General features: G+C 44.6%; 1 long non-coding RNA gene across 4 annotated transcripts in view; it reads left to right on the top strand.

Annotated features, from left to right (window-relative positions):
* Positions 1-11,955, top strand: part of LOC309611606 — a 212,789-nt gene extending 200,834 nt beyond the window's left edge. Inside the window, exons 2-3 of one of the 4 annotated variants that reach the window (XR_014234623.1) lie at positions 7,896-8,202; positions 11,655-11,955. This is a non-coding gene — a long non-coding RNA (uncharacterized lncRNA). The remainder of the gene's footprint in view (positions 1-7,895; positions 8,203-11,654) is intronic. The other 3 variants (XR_014234624.1, XR_014234625.1, XR_014234626.1) reach the window with 3 other exon arrangements.
* The last annotated feature ends 3,269 nt before the right edge of the window (positions 11,956-15,224 follow it).

Raw genomic sequence — 15,224 nt, 5'->3', positions numbered from 1 at the left:
AAATGAAGTCCAGTTGGCTTTGAGTTTAGAAAATAAATCAAATGGCTATTTCCCACTAATAAGACAGTTGCAGAGCAGATAATAAGTCGTAGCCATTCTTGTCCTCTGCCTGTTCCCTGGGCCCCTGTACTGCTTCCTTTTCTAGCGGCTCTGTCAGAACCCTGGTGGGGATTTCCTCTGACATGGCTCCCCTGGGGTTGAACGGCAACCTATATGGACACATTTTATGCTACATCTTTTTTTTTTTTTTTTTAACAGAATGATTAACAATGAAAGAGTTGGGTTTGGGGAGAAGCCCCTTTTAAAACAAACTATGGAAAGTAATTGATGGGTAGTGGCAGTCTTAGAAAACACTTCTTTCTGTAACCCTTTAAAAACTCTATTGCTAACTGCATGTAAACTCCTTCATTAATATCCTGGATCTGGTACCCCTTGAGCTCTATGATGTGAATTAAGGTCAAAGGGTGCTAAGGAACAGAGTTCTTATTTGAATGTACATTTTGGTCATATAACATCAACGACCATTTCCCTTTCTGTTTGAAAGGTCTGTGTGGTCCCAGGCATGAGGTTCTGTGGTTCAGGGGCGCTGCTGGCTGCAGATTTCGCTTGGGTCTGCTACAGCTTGTCTTAAGCCGAATTTGTCTTAGAGCTTAATTTCCATTTTCAACAAATTAGGCAAAATGAAAAGTGGTCTTTGGAAAAGAGTGAATGAGTGACTAATCCATTCTTCAAACATCTTTCTTGTGATAGTTAAATGGTGGTGATTCACTAACCCATCTCTTGATAAAATATAAAGCATGAATTCATGGTCACTAAACAATCTGACAAAACTACCAAACCATGTTCCTGGTTGAAGATGCATAAAGGCCGATGTTTCTCTGGATCTTTTTACTGATCCTTTGATGGGACTTTTACTGAGACAGCTTTAGCTTTCATCATGGTGAAACTTTTTGTGTCACTCTGGGTTTTCCTCGTCTTGGACAATGTTAAGTGTTAAGTGAAGGGCACCCCATCTTATCAGAATGTTTTTTCCAAGACACGCAGCAGGAAGTAGTGGGCTAAAGGTCTGGACCCCTATCTATTTCAGGAAACATCATGCTTGTCGATAGTAACTCTGTCCCTCCGTGCTCTGTTCACCGTGGTTTGCTTGCTCTGTGCCCATCCCTGTGACTCGGTGTCAAAGCGGGCTTCAATTCCACTTTGTCACCCACGGCCCCACTTTCTTTTTAGTTGATCTTAGGTAAGGAAGTGAGAGGACATGGAAAGGATTTGTATTCTGTAAATAAGAGTTTAGTCTTTGCAGATTTTGAGGCTGGAAATCAACAAAACAAGATTTGCTCACAGAAGTGGTTACTTCTAAACTAAGTATAGACTGGAGATAAATCTGACAAGCTCTGACATCTTTAAATGTCAAATCCACCGCACAGCCCAGATGACATCGTACCTAATGATCGAACTCCCTTTAAAATATACTTCATGTAAATACATTTTTTGTGAAACCACAAGCTGTTTCTCTCAGTTTTGTTTTCAGCTGGCTTTGATAAAGAGATTGGTTGGCATCTTACAGCTAATTAAACAGCTTTCAAGCCAACATCATTGAAGAGTTTTAGACTCAAAAATATACTATACTCTTCATGATCCAGGGGTGTTCACGATGCTTTTTAATTGTGCTAACAGACCCTGTCAGAGGAGAATCATTTTAGCTCAAACTTGAGTTTCCAACACAAATCGTCCTATTTCTGATGCTGCAGTTACAGGGTCTGATCTCTGTCAACTTACCAACACGGTAGGTTGAATTCACACTAACAAGAAAAAATGCAATTCCTATGTTCACTTAGATATATTAGTATTTGTGATATTGCACATTTCTTATACTTGTTACATATTTCATATGGGGACTAGAGAGCTGTTTTTTCTTTGTGGAAAATAGAAAATGAAATGTGAGAGACCTTTGTTTCCAGGGCAAGGATTCTGAGTTTCTGAGCTTTTTTTTCACTCTTGTCTGTATGGCTTTTTTATTTTCTTTTTGCCAGTTGCAGTTATTTCTAGATTCTGGAAAATTATTACTTGCTTTAAAGAAAAAAAAAAAAAAAGCTTGGTTTTCTAATTTTAATTTTACAGTGTAACCTGTCCTAACCCTTAAAGCCAGATTGCTCTAACAAAATTGTGTCATTTCATACACAATGGATTGGCTCTCAGTAAAAATGTGTATCTAATAAATGGGGGAGAAAACCCTTACTTACACTTAGGAATGCCTCTAAATGTAACAATGGTGTTTTAAAACCTTGGTGTTAACACGTGCATTTTGTGAAAAAAAGGAAGAATAAGTTAGCTAGTTGCAGGTGAAGTAGCTGTGCTGAGAACATTAATTTATAATATGGAAGAGTTTACCTTTTGATTTTTCTACTTGCCAAAAAATTGGGAATTTTAAAAAAATGCTCTGAATCTTTCTTCAGTGAAAGCTTTTGTCCTGTGCTACCCTGATCATAAGAAATTCCCAGGTTATAGATACAATTGAGGGGGAACTTGAATTTGTTCCGTGAGCACGGCCTTTTTACTTGTGGTAAAACAGAGTTAAAATGACAACGGTTCTGAAGAAAGTGCTTGAAGACCATGTCATGTTTCACTCTTTCCAGATGACTAAAATCACAATCATTTCCAAGTCTTATGTCGGGGGAAGGGGATATATGTGGTTTAAGAGTGGCAAGTATTAGCTAAGGTCAGGGGTTTTCTGAATGTGAATATTCGATTATGCTGGTTAAGGGTGAGGGCAGATATTCTAGGGTAAGATACTCATACAGAAAATGTCTTAAAGTAACAAATTCAGGTGATTCCCAGAGACTTCTTATTCCCTCTCATCTTTCATTGTAGGGTTCATTCAAGGTTTTTTGGTTTGTTCTTAAACGCTGTCGTCTTACACAAGTCAGGCTGCCTGCTCTAAAGTGTCAGATCAGTCCCATAATATTGAAAGAGCTGGATCATAAAAACAAGAAGTGTGTAAATTCTGAATCACATGTTAAAACATGTCTGATGGTGAACAGCCTAACACATTCTCTTGACCAGAAGATGTTATTACATTGATATTGTCTTCAGTTCAAGTTTACGAAAAGCCATGCCATCCTCTCCCTGAGAATGCTGTAAATTCACCACAAATGTGTCCATCCTTCTGAAGGATTGAAAATTCCTCCAAAGTTTTCTGTCCATTAGTACATGTTCTCAGTGTTCTTCCTGAGTTGTGTTATTTGTTTGTAGTGCTTTTTCAGTGTTTATTTTGCTGCCCTATGTTTTAGGAAGAAATCCACTTTCAGAAGTAATGACTTCTTACCCTCTGTGGGTGTTTACTTTCTTTATTACCTTAAGAATTTTCAAGTAAGAATAGATTAGGAGAATATATATTTGTGCAAAGAACATGGAGGGGAAAGAATTAACTAATTTTTAAATTGTTTGAGATCAGGGGACTACTGGGCTGGATCTATTGGGGTTTTTCAAATTGTTCCTGTATTTAATTAGCCAAAGCACTGAGCAGTATTTCTTTCTGATACAGATGTTGAAAACAGCTTAGTTTTTCTAAATGTAAATAGCAAGGACTAATGCTCTTAGTATTGCCTGTAAAATCTAGAAATGTCTGCAGGCTGTTGTGAACAATTCTGTCTCTTTATGGAGAGTTGTTTGGGCTTTTTAGAAACTCATTAAATTGATTGTGAGTGCCTCAGTGTTATCAGGAAAAGGAGCTTTAGAAAATGGTTTCAGAATGTGTCATTTTCTCCTTGGTTTAATCTGAGATAGTGTGTGGGCATGCTGGTATTTTAAAAGGCTAAAAATGTACATAACGCTGTACCTTCAAATATGAGATAGGATTGCAAACAAGAGAAGAGTTTTCTTAAGTCTTCTGTCTGAAATTCTGCTTTTCTTCCAATTAGTTAATTCTTGGATTTTTAGCGAGGATTCTTTCATCCTTTTTTTATCTTCAATTTGTTGTTGGCATTCAGCATAAACAAATTTTGAAAAGCCATGGCAGCTTTCTATCATTTTGATCTGAATATTTAATGTTTCATCAAATAAAACCCTGTGTTTTCATTTTAACTAGTTTCATTATTTTTTTTAATGAAATGATTTGTGGTAGAAGACTGCTATTTGGTTTCAATATTAATATATAAGATGAACTACGTGGGTGTCATTTATTTTCAGTAGTAAATAACTGCTTAACCGATTCTTTTCCTTTAGCATAATTCAATTGACGCCTTTAGAATTTTGCCCTTCACTTTCACACAACATTTGATGTGTGTGGATGAAAAATAAAAATTACATGTTGTATCATTAAAAACACCTTTCATGGTGTCATGTGGTCAGAATCAGGGAATGTCATGTAGCTGGTTTCAAAATCCAATCAGTAAGTTAATCATTAATTATTCTTGTTTCCAGGAAACTCTACTTAGGTTATTTCAGAATTTGAATTTGCTAGAATTCTTGTTTTTAATCTTTTATGTGTGTGTGTCATTTTAACCTGCAAAAGGGGTTAATTTAGCAAGATTAGGTACCTTTTCTGTTTGTATTGTGGCTTCTTCAATTTCTCATAAACTATTTAGTAGCTAAAATGTTGAAAGCAGTTTGGGAACAAAATGTCTGCTTCAACCATGACAAAATTGGCCACAGTTTGCCGATTGGGCTGATAACAAAAGCCAGCAACACAAAATAGGTAGAAAAACAGTTTGTTCGGTGATGTGAGACCACTGCAGGTCTTTTTGCATGTTATTTTTTTCATTCTGGTGTTTATGTTGTGCGGGCAGAACGTGGAGAGAGGTTTCTGCTCACCCCTAATTTTGATTAACCATTTCAGCTAGTGGATTTCTTTTACAAACTTCAGAAAAGAAGCTGCTCCCCTGGCATCTGAGACACATTTGAGTTAAAATCCAGCTTTGCACCTAAACCCCACGTTTCATCCGGGCTCCACCTGCTTGTAAATGTCTCGAAGCTCATAATTGGATCTTTTCAAGCAGCACTGTAAATTCCCTTTTTTCAAGACTTCAATGTGGAAATATATGGCTGTGCCTGCATTTTTGCAAGTGTAAAGCAAAAACGATAGTTTGCAGTTTTAAAAAAATTCCCTATCTGAGCATACAGTTGACAAAAGTTTTAACAACGAAAAGTACACATTGCCTCTCATGTGGTCGTCACAGACTGTAAACAAATATGAATGTCTTACATGAGACAATACATTTTTTCAAGTGATAGGACGAGATAACAGCATCCTCTCTCTCCTCTCTGTTCTTCTGAATTCTCATGCCTTGAGTGTGTGTCTGATGGTCTTTTTTTTTTTTTCTTTCTTTCTTTTGTTCTAAAAATCAGATACTCCAGGGCAATAATTAGGATGAGGGTTATGTTTCTACTTATCTAATCTTTGTTTTCACAAATAAATACAAATAACTCAAACTGAAACTTGATGGCTTTGGTGATAATAAAATAGCAGCCACGGGGAAATTTTCTTCATTTTAATGTTCTTTCACAACCCACATTCAGTTTCGGTAGGAAAATTATTAACCTTTTCAACAGCATGCTAAAACATAGGTTCATAATAGACGCCTGAGTATGATTTGCAGGTTTTGGTTCTATTTTGAGATTTTTTTTGGTGTGCAGAGTTTTTTCTTTTTCTTTCTGTCTTTCTTTTTTAAATGGCTTTCTTTGACAGCGACAGTCATGACTTGGAGTCCTTTCGTTGGTATCTTTTCAGGGTGGGCACATTTTAGAACATTTGTATTTATTTTTTATGGTGGGAAGGGAAGATACCTATTTCCTATCCTCCTACTGTTTTGTGCTGTGAAAGAGGAAATGTTCTTTAGTCTCATTGTTTTCCCTCATTTGAATTCTTGGGTGGACGTTGTGAATCCCATGCCCCCATTTTAAAACAATCCATTTGAGCCACATTTCAGAGAGGGCAGATGGCTCTGGGTTAGGCATCTGACTTGACTCCTATCTGCCTTGGGTGGCCTTGTGTCAGTGTCCATCAAACCAAAGCAAGTCGGGCCAGTTTGGGCTTGTGGTCCTGAGGGTCTGCACAGCCACCGGCTTGGATGGAAGGCCTGGGATGGTGGGGTCTCCCTAGCTGACTGCTGCTAGTCTGGCACTTCTGGAAAGGGCGTGGGGGGAGGTGATCATGGTCTGGTAACTCCTGTGTCTTGACCTGAAACACACAAGGGGTGGAACGTGGGGTGGGAGAGGCGGGCGCGTGGGATGCTCTCGGAGGGCAGTTTCCATTTTAGGCGTCTTCTTCCCCATGTCTGGCTGGGACAGTCACACCTGCAGGGAGGGCCCTGGATGGGACATCGTCCTACCCCACGCACACTGCCCTGTGTCTGATAAGGCTGTGCCTCGTGACTCACGGTCCCCTTCTTTGTTGCATCCCCGTGGTTTGTAAGTCCCCACCCTCACCTGGTGCCCTACCCTACCTGCTCCCACCGCCCCTGCAAAGTGGGAATGGAAACTGAGGAGCCCTCATCTTGTCTGTATCCAGTGCTGCCACTTTCAGTGTCATAGCCTGGGTTTGTGTTTTTCTTCTTCTTCTTCTCATACTTCCTGTATGAGGTTCGTTTTTTTAAAATGATAAACAAACTATTTTTTTTACCTTTTTTTTTTTTTTGACCTGGTCATGTGTTGCCTCCTACCTGTCCGGTTGTGAGCCTTTGGCTGGCGCTCCCCACCTGAACATCACCAGGTGTCAATGTGAGCAGGGCCCCAAAGCAGAGTGGGCTCTGCTCCCCTCTCCTCCCAGGGTGGCAGTCAGGAGGGTCAAGCTGGTGGAGACATTTTCTAGTCTCCTATTTGAGAGAAATGCCAGTAGACAGCTGGCTCGAGATTTCCCCTCAGGCAAAGGGAGCGGGGGAGACGAAGGCTACCGTGTGGGAGGGTGGGGCTTGGCCAGGAAAGAAATGTGATGCGGAGGGGAAATCCCGGGTGCAGGTGTAGTATCCCATGGTGCCTGCGCTACGCTATACAGATGAGCAGCAACTGGAAAAGGGCATTGGGGGGATGAATCATACCAACATTTCTCCCGAGGTCACCCCGAGAACATGTTGAAAGTCTCAGATGGTTTCTGGGCTGCTGGCTTCTTCCTCCCACTGTGGGGATCCTGGGCCAGAGCCATCCAGTGAGGAGCTTGGGTACAGTTGACCAAACTGAGACCATCAGTAGATGGCTGACCTGCAGTCACCGTGGTCACAGGGACTTAGCCCGCGGCCCAGGTATCACTCACTACTGGTGATGCTTGTGCGTGCGTCACAAACACTTGAGGGCTTGTGAAAACAGACATCCCTGGGTCTCATCGCCAGAGTTTCCAATTCAGAAGGTCTGGGGCACACCCTGAAAATCTGCGTTTCTGAAAATTCTCGGGTGATGCCGCAGATCCAGAGATCCACACTGAGGACCACTGGTTAGGGCCACGGGCCGTGGGTGACTGGAAAACCTAAAAGCCTGTAGGTTGTCTCCATTTTCCCTCTAATTCTGAGCTGCTCTTCGTGTGTTCTAGACCAACCTTAGAGGTAAAACCAGCCTTTCAGAAGGCCCTTTGCATCTCTTGGTAATGGTATAGCAAGGTTACCTGTAATTTTGACCTTTTACGATGTCAACCAGACTATAGATCTGCTAAAATGTTTTTGAGGTTTAGTTCTTTGAAAAGGAGGTTTTCTTTTATGGATAGAGAAAGTGACCAAGGCGAGGGGGATGGTACTGACATCAGGAAATAATCCGGTGAGGCCCGGCCCTTGGGTTGCCCATCCTCATCTCCATTAGTGGAAACCTTTAGTATTAACAGAGGGAGGTATTTTGTGGGTCCCTCTCGGTACCAAAAGGTGGGCAAACTTCCGAGATCCTCAGGGGCTCAGGGTGTTTGAATGACCTGTGAGCTCCTGTTCATCCCAGAAGGTGGCAGAGTGTCAAGGTCAGGATGCTGGACTGGAGGCTGGGTGCCACCGTGTACTGGCTGGTGGTTGAACTTCCCCTGCCCCCCAGGCGAGAGAGCTGCTCCTAAAGCAGCAGCAACCTGAGAGCGCGGATGCTTAAGGGAGAGCACACATCTGGAGCAGCATCTAGCAGATGGGATGAGCTCAACAAACGATGGCCAAGAGGACCCGGCTGTGTTCGGGGCAGCCCTGGGGAAGGCTCGCACTCTGCTGACGGATCAGTTAAAGGCTGAAACTTTCTGAACCACGGGTAAGTCTGTAATGATGCGTGGCACACTTCGTAAAAACTGCTTCTCGGGGAGGTCCCCTCAGGAGAGGTTCTAAGTCTGCTCAGAGTTATGTGGCTTTCATTCTAAAAACGGGCCCCCCCCCAGAAGCAAAGGAAGGGGGCCCCTCAAGGGAGGCTCCTCTCTCCCCTGCCCTGATGTCTCTAGTAGCACAAAAACTTAATCTTTTACACACGGGATCCATATCACTCATCCCTAAAATCAGTCTGTAAAAAACAATGACGTTTTCTGAGCACGTCCTCTAGGTTTTAACTTTCTGAGACGTAAAAAGCCAAGGACTCCTGAGAGCGAACACCTTGCCATTGTCTAGCGGGTCCCACCCTCCTGGCAACTGTTTCAAAAGCTCAAAAAAATTGGCTTCCAAGCCTGTCCGAATCCAACGTGAGTCAACACGAACAGGATGTGAGCGCCTGGCCGGTTGTTTTCCCAAGCGTTGACGGAATCCTTGCTGCACAGCGGGCTCGGGTGTGTGTTTTGCACATGGGTGACTGGGGGCTCTGGTCTGGCTTTTCGGCACTGAGGTATTGGCAGTGTCATGGATGTTACAGCAAACTGAAATTTGTGCTCCTTGCTTCCCCGCTCCCCTGCCCTGGTACTTACTGCCTGGGAAATAGAAGTTTGGATGGAATCAAGGGGAAATGCCCTGACCGGTGGCCCATCCAGTCCAGGGATAGGCGTCTGAGCTGCTGTCTCTCTCCCCTTCTCAGTTTCCCAGGCTAGAAGCCTCCCCTCTGCCATTAGGAACCAAAAGGGTGTGATCTGGGAGCTGACTCGGGGAGCATCCAGAAGATTGCCTGGGCTGCATTTCAGGCCCCTGATGAGGACTCGTATTCACAGTGTGATGTACGTGACCCTGAGGCCATCCCTCAGATCTGAGGGAAAGCGGAGCTGGGTACCCACAGTGGGGAGACCTACTGGGGGCCCCCTGAATGCTACAGACCTGCAGAAACAGCACAGCTCAGCCAAGCTGGGAGTAAGAATAAGGAAGTAACGTGTGACCAGAAGCTTCTCTAGGAATGTCCTAACACAGGGGAGGCGCTGGTGGTCTCCATCCCCTCCCAGTGTCCGCTGGCATAAGGGAAGCCAGATGTGCGATCAGCTCTGAATTAGGGGCAAATCTTTTAGCGTTCCTGGATGTTCCATCTTGGGTTTCTTCAGTGTTAACTAGACGGCCAGGTCAACGTGAAGTCACTCAGGATTTGACTGATGCGTGCAAAAGCTCGCACACAAACTAGCTCAGGTTTTACAGTGGAAAGCTGCAATTCAGAATCTAGGGACGAAGGTAGGAGAGACTCAGGTCTTGGTCCCAGCAATGTCTTTTCCAGTGTGACCTTAGGAAGATTGCCGACTTCCTTGCTCTGTGTGTTTGTAAAATGCAGGTTGACCAGATGATCCTTCCAGCCCTGCCACCTCTCACTCTGTGATCCTGGTCCAAGTAAACGTGGTTGGGTGGTCCATACCAAATCCTGCCTGGGCTCTTGCACTTTGGTTTTTTCTCCCCACTCAGAAGTAGGGTAACTGGAGAGGAGCGTAGGTTCCTAAGCTGTCTCTCTATTTCAAACTAAAGGAACAAGGTTGCCCCTTCCACCCATGTCAGCCACTGATGCATTTCTTAGTTCCTGTTTCTCTTTGCCCACCCAGGAAGGCACTGTGTATAAAATCTTGGGCCCAGATTCAGATATTGTCACGTTAGAAAATGCTAGCTCATGGAACACACATCAGGAAACTGGTTTTCCCAGCAGGCTCATTTGAGCAGTGTTCTCTCCAGAATGTTAGCGACCACACAGCCAGGTTCATTATCTCTCAGAAAGGCTGGTATTTCACTGCCACTAGGATAGGAGGCCTCTGAGAAAAAAATAATAAAGGCTGCGGGAGTCTGTGTGCTTCAGCTAACTCATATGTGGAGGGCACTTGGGGAAGGTATTGAGGAAAAACAACACAGAGTTTCAGGAAATAAATGCCGACTGTCACAACTGTTTTGTGAGTGTCAGGACAGCAAGGACTCAGTCAAAGAGAAGCTTTGCTGTCTGCTGCCCTGTGGAACCTTGCCGGCAGAGGTTCCTGTGGAAGAGGGGTTCCACTCCAGATATGTATGGGAAGCACACAAGAAACTAATGTAAACGGCTTTCTTTATTTCCTAACTTCTCAGGGTCTTCTGCATGTTACTGTGCATTGTGAATGAATGTCTCCCGGAAGGATGGAGCTTTTCCAGAGTCATGCAGCCCCTCCCACCCCGACCTTTTTGCAAATAATTTTGTGCCATTAACAAAAGTCAGGAAATGGAGAGGGGCCAGGGCAGCTGGCTTTCCCCGTGAACTCAGGGTTGCATCTGGGGCAGATTGCATGCGGAGGGGATTGCAGGGTCCTCAAGGAAGCTCTGAGCAGTCATGGGCAGAGCCCATTTCTTCCCTGACCATCAGTAGTGGCTGGTCAGAGAATATGGCTGGGAATAGCAGGCAGGTGTGGATTTGACCTTGCTCCCATGGCAATGCTGTCTCCACCCCTGTCTTCCTACTCCAAGCGTCTGAGCAGCAGATTTAAGCACAAAACCGGTCTTTGGGGGAGGTGGCGCCATTCGTATTTATGAATCAAGCCATCCTTCTGTCAGTCTCTCGAAGTGTCCCTTCACTTGTTTGGGAGAACTAAGAATGAGATTCCGCAAACGATGTGCTGCTTGGGGGTCAAAACATACTGGTCTCAAGTGGCAAGGCAGTTTTTAATAGAATCATAGGTTTTGGAGCTGTTCTTAACCCTGTGCTGTCCTCAGGGTCTTTGCTTGGTCAAGGTCCCCCCTCTTAGCATCTCTCCTTCCCTCCACCTCGCTGAGGCTGCTCGGTACAAGCTTGTCTGATCACGATGCTGTGATGTCCCTGGGAGCCCAGCTCTCTTGGAGGGGAAGAGGAGAGGGGACCAGAAGTTCAGCCACCATCCTCCTCATCCATCCTCGCTGGACTGTAATTCCATGGTGACCTCTTTTAAGTCTCTTTGGACCCCTGGGGAGAGGTGTTCAGGACATCACCTGGGCAAACACCAGGGTTGTCCTGAGAGTCCTGTGTGACTTCAGCTAGACCAACAGGAGCACATAGGGGAAGGGCCTCGGTGTGCCCCAGGCTTAGACCTGGACCCAGAGGGGCAGAACTGACTTCAACTTTTCAGTAAACAGGCAGTGGGCTTCTGGGAACATCTGCCTTCACAGTCTCTTGTGAATTATTTTTAAACTGATGCCCCGCCCCCCTATCCCCACCGCAATCTTTGTTGATTATCACTGTTTGAATAGATGCTGATAAATTTGATTCCCCATCTTACTGTGGCATTTACGATCTGTCTTTCCCTTTTCGGTTTCCATATACTGGAGTGACTGTGTCTCAATGCGGTTGGCAGTGACCTGTGTTTTTCGTGCATGTTTTTGTTTCAGAATAACTGGGAGATGAAACAGGAAGCTTTATGACACACTTGCTCGAAAATGACACAGGCACCGAAAAACCAGGACTCAGCCCCCTGCAGCACCTCTACCTGCTGCCCACAGCCGAGTGCAGGGGAAGGGCTGGCCCTGGGACCTGACTCCATCTGCCATGGACTCTAAGGGCCTCCACATTCAGTGGTGATGTCTCTGCGATATTGTGGTTACGGTCTAGTCTGGTCGGTTTCTTATTATCTGGCCAGTCTCTGTGTGTCTTCATCCCTTTTCCTTCATTAAAAGCATAACTAAAGAAAAATGGATTGTTTGCTTATTAGTTATGTTTAAATATTGATAGAAAGGTTACCAGATAACATTTGAGATTCGTTTCTCTAGGACCACAGGGCAACCCTGCCATAACCACACAGATCATTATGACAGCGTCTAGAAGAAGCGCGTTGAACCTGAATCACTTATTACTCAGCCTGGTTTGCCCTGCCTTTTCTTCTCTCTCTGGAAGACCTCTCATGAGTCAGTATTAGCATGTTAACATTTAAGAAAAACACTGGGAGACGTTTGGGAGTCTTTCCCCACACCCTCTCTGATCATGATCTACAAATGGTGCCCCCAAACTATCAGCAACCTTGAGCTTGCTTGCTACTGGAGACCTTTGTCTTCTCAGCTGCCTTGCTCCCTCCCTCCACACATCAGTCACCCATTCACTTCTTCATTCCACAAAGGTTTCTTTGGGGCATCCCGTGGGCCACGTTCTGGAGACAAGGCTGAGGATGGGATCAAGTCTGCCCCAGCCTTCTCAGAGCACCTCTAGCCTGCTTGTGCATGGGCATCGATCGCTGGGCTTCACTCACCAAGTGCAGGAGGTGCCGGGCAGTTCATCACAGACCGATAGCACGGTCATGTCCCTTAGATGCCCTGATTTCTTAAATCCACCCTTCACGTCGGAGCGCCTGGAATTGGCAATTAAACATTCTTTAAAATGAGTAAATGTCAGAGCATCCCTTCTGTGGGGGGCGGGGTGTGGTCCCCACTCTCTTCCCCCACCCTTAGTAAGACATCTCCATCCTCCTGGGGACCTGGCCAAAGAGACCATTGAAAGTAGCCTTCCAGCAATGCCTGTCGGTCTTCACGTTTAAGCTTAGCAGACATGCAAGTATAATTTAAAATGACCACGTTGTACTGTTTCACACATCTCAGAATTAATTTATGTGTAGATAAATAGTAGACCACGATGATCATGTCAAAACTCCCTACTGCCCAGCACAGTATATACGAGACGTATATCCGGGTCTCAGCCCAAAGGTCCCCAACTCAGAGGGGTCTCTCTGACCACCTGTCCTGAGAGACCTGCCCCCCCCCCATAGTTATCCTGTTTTTTCACTTATGAATCAGCTGTCACCTTTCACCCACCCCTCAGATTTCAGCTCTATAAAGGCAGGTTCTAGTCTGTCTTATTCCTCAGTCTGTCCCCAGCACCTGACACTCCGCTCAGTGATGACGTGTTGACTGGATCCATTATCTTACTGCTTCTCAGAGCAACGATGTGAGGTTGAGCAGCCCAGTATCCTAACCACTGTTTGGTGGATTAGGAAATTGCCAGTCCCTTTACTCTGACGAGGTAAGGAGGTGAACAGAGTAGCCTCGGAGAGGACTCAGGCTTTCTGCCGGGTCACCGCCCAGCAGGAAAGGTTGATCATGAGCTATCTGCCCTCTGGGTATTCAGATTCTCATCTGAAACCAAGCTTTGCATTGCTAATAAACATCCTTCAGTTACATTGTGTTTGCTGACGTTCCGGAAGATGGCAGGTGACCATGTAGTAGAGGCATGTGTCCTCCGAGGAGTGTCTGGGGGACAGGGCTCTCAACCTTGCCTCGGACGACTCACCAGACTTCTCTGGACGCTAATCTCCTTTGCAGAACACTAGGAAGACCAGATGACATGATTCCCAAGATCCCACCCTGCTCTGAGATTCTTTTCTTCCACCTCTGCTGGTTCCATTTCTCTGGGTTCTAGAAGAGGAGGAAACAGTGCAGAAAAGTATCACAGGGCAGCAGAGACAAAGACCCCGAGAGTGCCAGGAACCCAGGCACAGTCGTGGGTTTGTGGACATGCCCTGTGGGTAGATGGTTGAAGTAATGGTTCTGAACCCAGGCCAGACATTAAAATTACCCAGGACTTTTAAAAAATCCAAATGCCTAGGCTCCACCAGGACTAATCACACCAGAATTTGGTTGAGGGGAGGGCGGGGGGCAGGCACAGACATCAGTGTTTTTTAAACCTCCCCAGGTAAGTCCATCGTTTAGCCAAGGTTGAGAACTGCTGGTCTAGGGTTTTATTGTCCACTATGGTAGCCACTGGCCACAAGTATTTATTGAAAACTTAAAATGTGGCTAGTGTAACTGAGGAACTAAATTTTTAATTCCTTTTTATTTTAATTAATTTAAATGTAAATAGCCACCTGGGACTGATGGCCACCATGTTGGACATCTCAGATAATAGAACACGTCTATTGTCACAGAAAGTTCTACCAGACAGCTCAGTCTAGGGCAACTCTTGACGCCTGTAACTGCCTAGTGAACTGACCCTGAAAGAAGTTGGTCATTGCCCCTGTCTGTTACCTTGACTAAGGCCTGCTCTCCTGTCTTGGGCCTGCAATGTATTTTTCACCTACCTTTTGAGCCAGAGCTTGTACAGCAGCAAGAGTGGTGGGACTGAAAGGAATTTAAAATATTTGCAAAAGTCTAAGCCCCCAACTGAAGTCATCTGGCGTTCACTCTGGCCATTTACCCGGTTGCATCTTTGAAGACCCAGCCCTGGAAGGGGAACTTTCTGTATGATTATTTAAGCAGTGGGAAGCAGGCCTTCCAGAAAGAGCTTTTGGAAAAGCAGATTGCCAGAAGAGGGGTTTGGAGTTTTGGAGGTGTTTGGGCTTTTGAGCTGGGCTCAGCTCGACAGCTCGGCAAGCTCTACCAGTTTGGGGTTAGAGCTGGAGAAACAGAAGCCAACGCTGAATCACTTTCTGCTTATCGCTTGCAGACTGTCAGATTTTTTTTTTCTTTTTTTGGAGGGAAAGCACCTTACAACAAATAATAATACTATTTTGAATTTCAGAGCTTTCCCTTTTTCAAAGCACTTTACCACCTCTGACTTATTTTGTCCTCACAACAAGGCTGTCCCATAAGTAGGGAAGGGATTTTTAGGGCTTGTCACACACTCCCAAGAGCTTAATATTATGGAAAGAATTTACAATTCAAGGTGAAAACTCTGAGGTGTTGTTTTGTCATTTCTGGCCACACTCAAGTAGCTGTAGCACGACTAGAATCAAATGTACCCCGATTTTGCGCTCCTACAGTGAGTTGTGGTTTGAAAGGAAACGTAGGACTTCACATGGGTTCTGTCTTGTTTCATCCCAGCTTTCCAACTCATGTGAGTTGATTCTTTGAAACCATTTTTTTCTCAGAGGTTTGTGTGATTAGTAAATTTGATAAATATGCTTTCAGTGTCTCCCTCCAAGTTATCCTTTAATTCATTGATTTTTATATTGAAGTACAGTTGATTTACTATGTTGT

This window comes from Balaenoptera borealis (assembly GCF_965194805.1).
Source record: "Balaenoptera borealis genome assembly, chromosome: 15".
Classification (NCBI taxonomy): Eukaryota; Metazoa; Chordata; class Mammalia; order Artiodactyla; family Balaenopteridae; genus Balaenoptera; species Balaenoptera borealis.
This window is presented reverse-complemented; position numbering and strand designations above follow the sequence as displayed.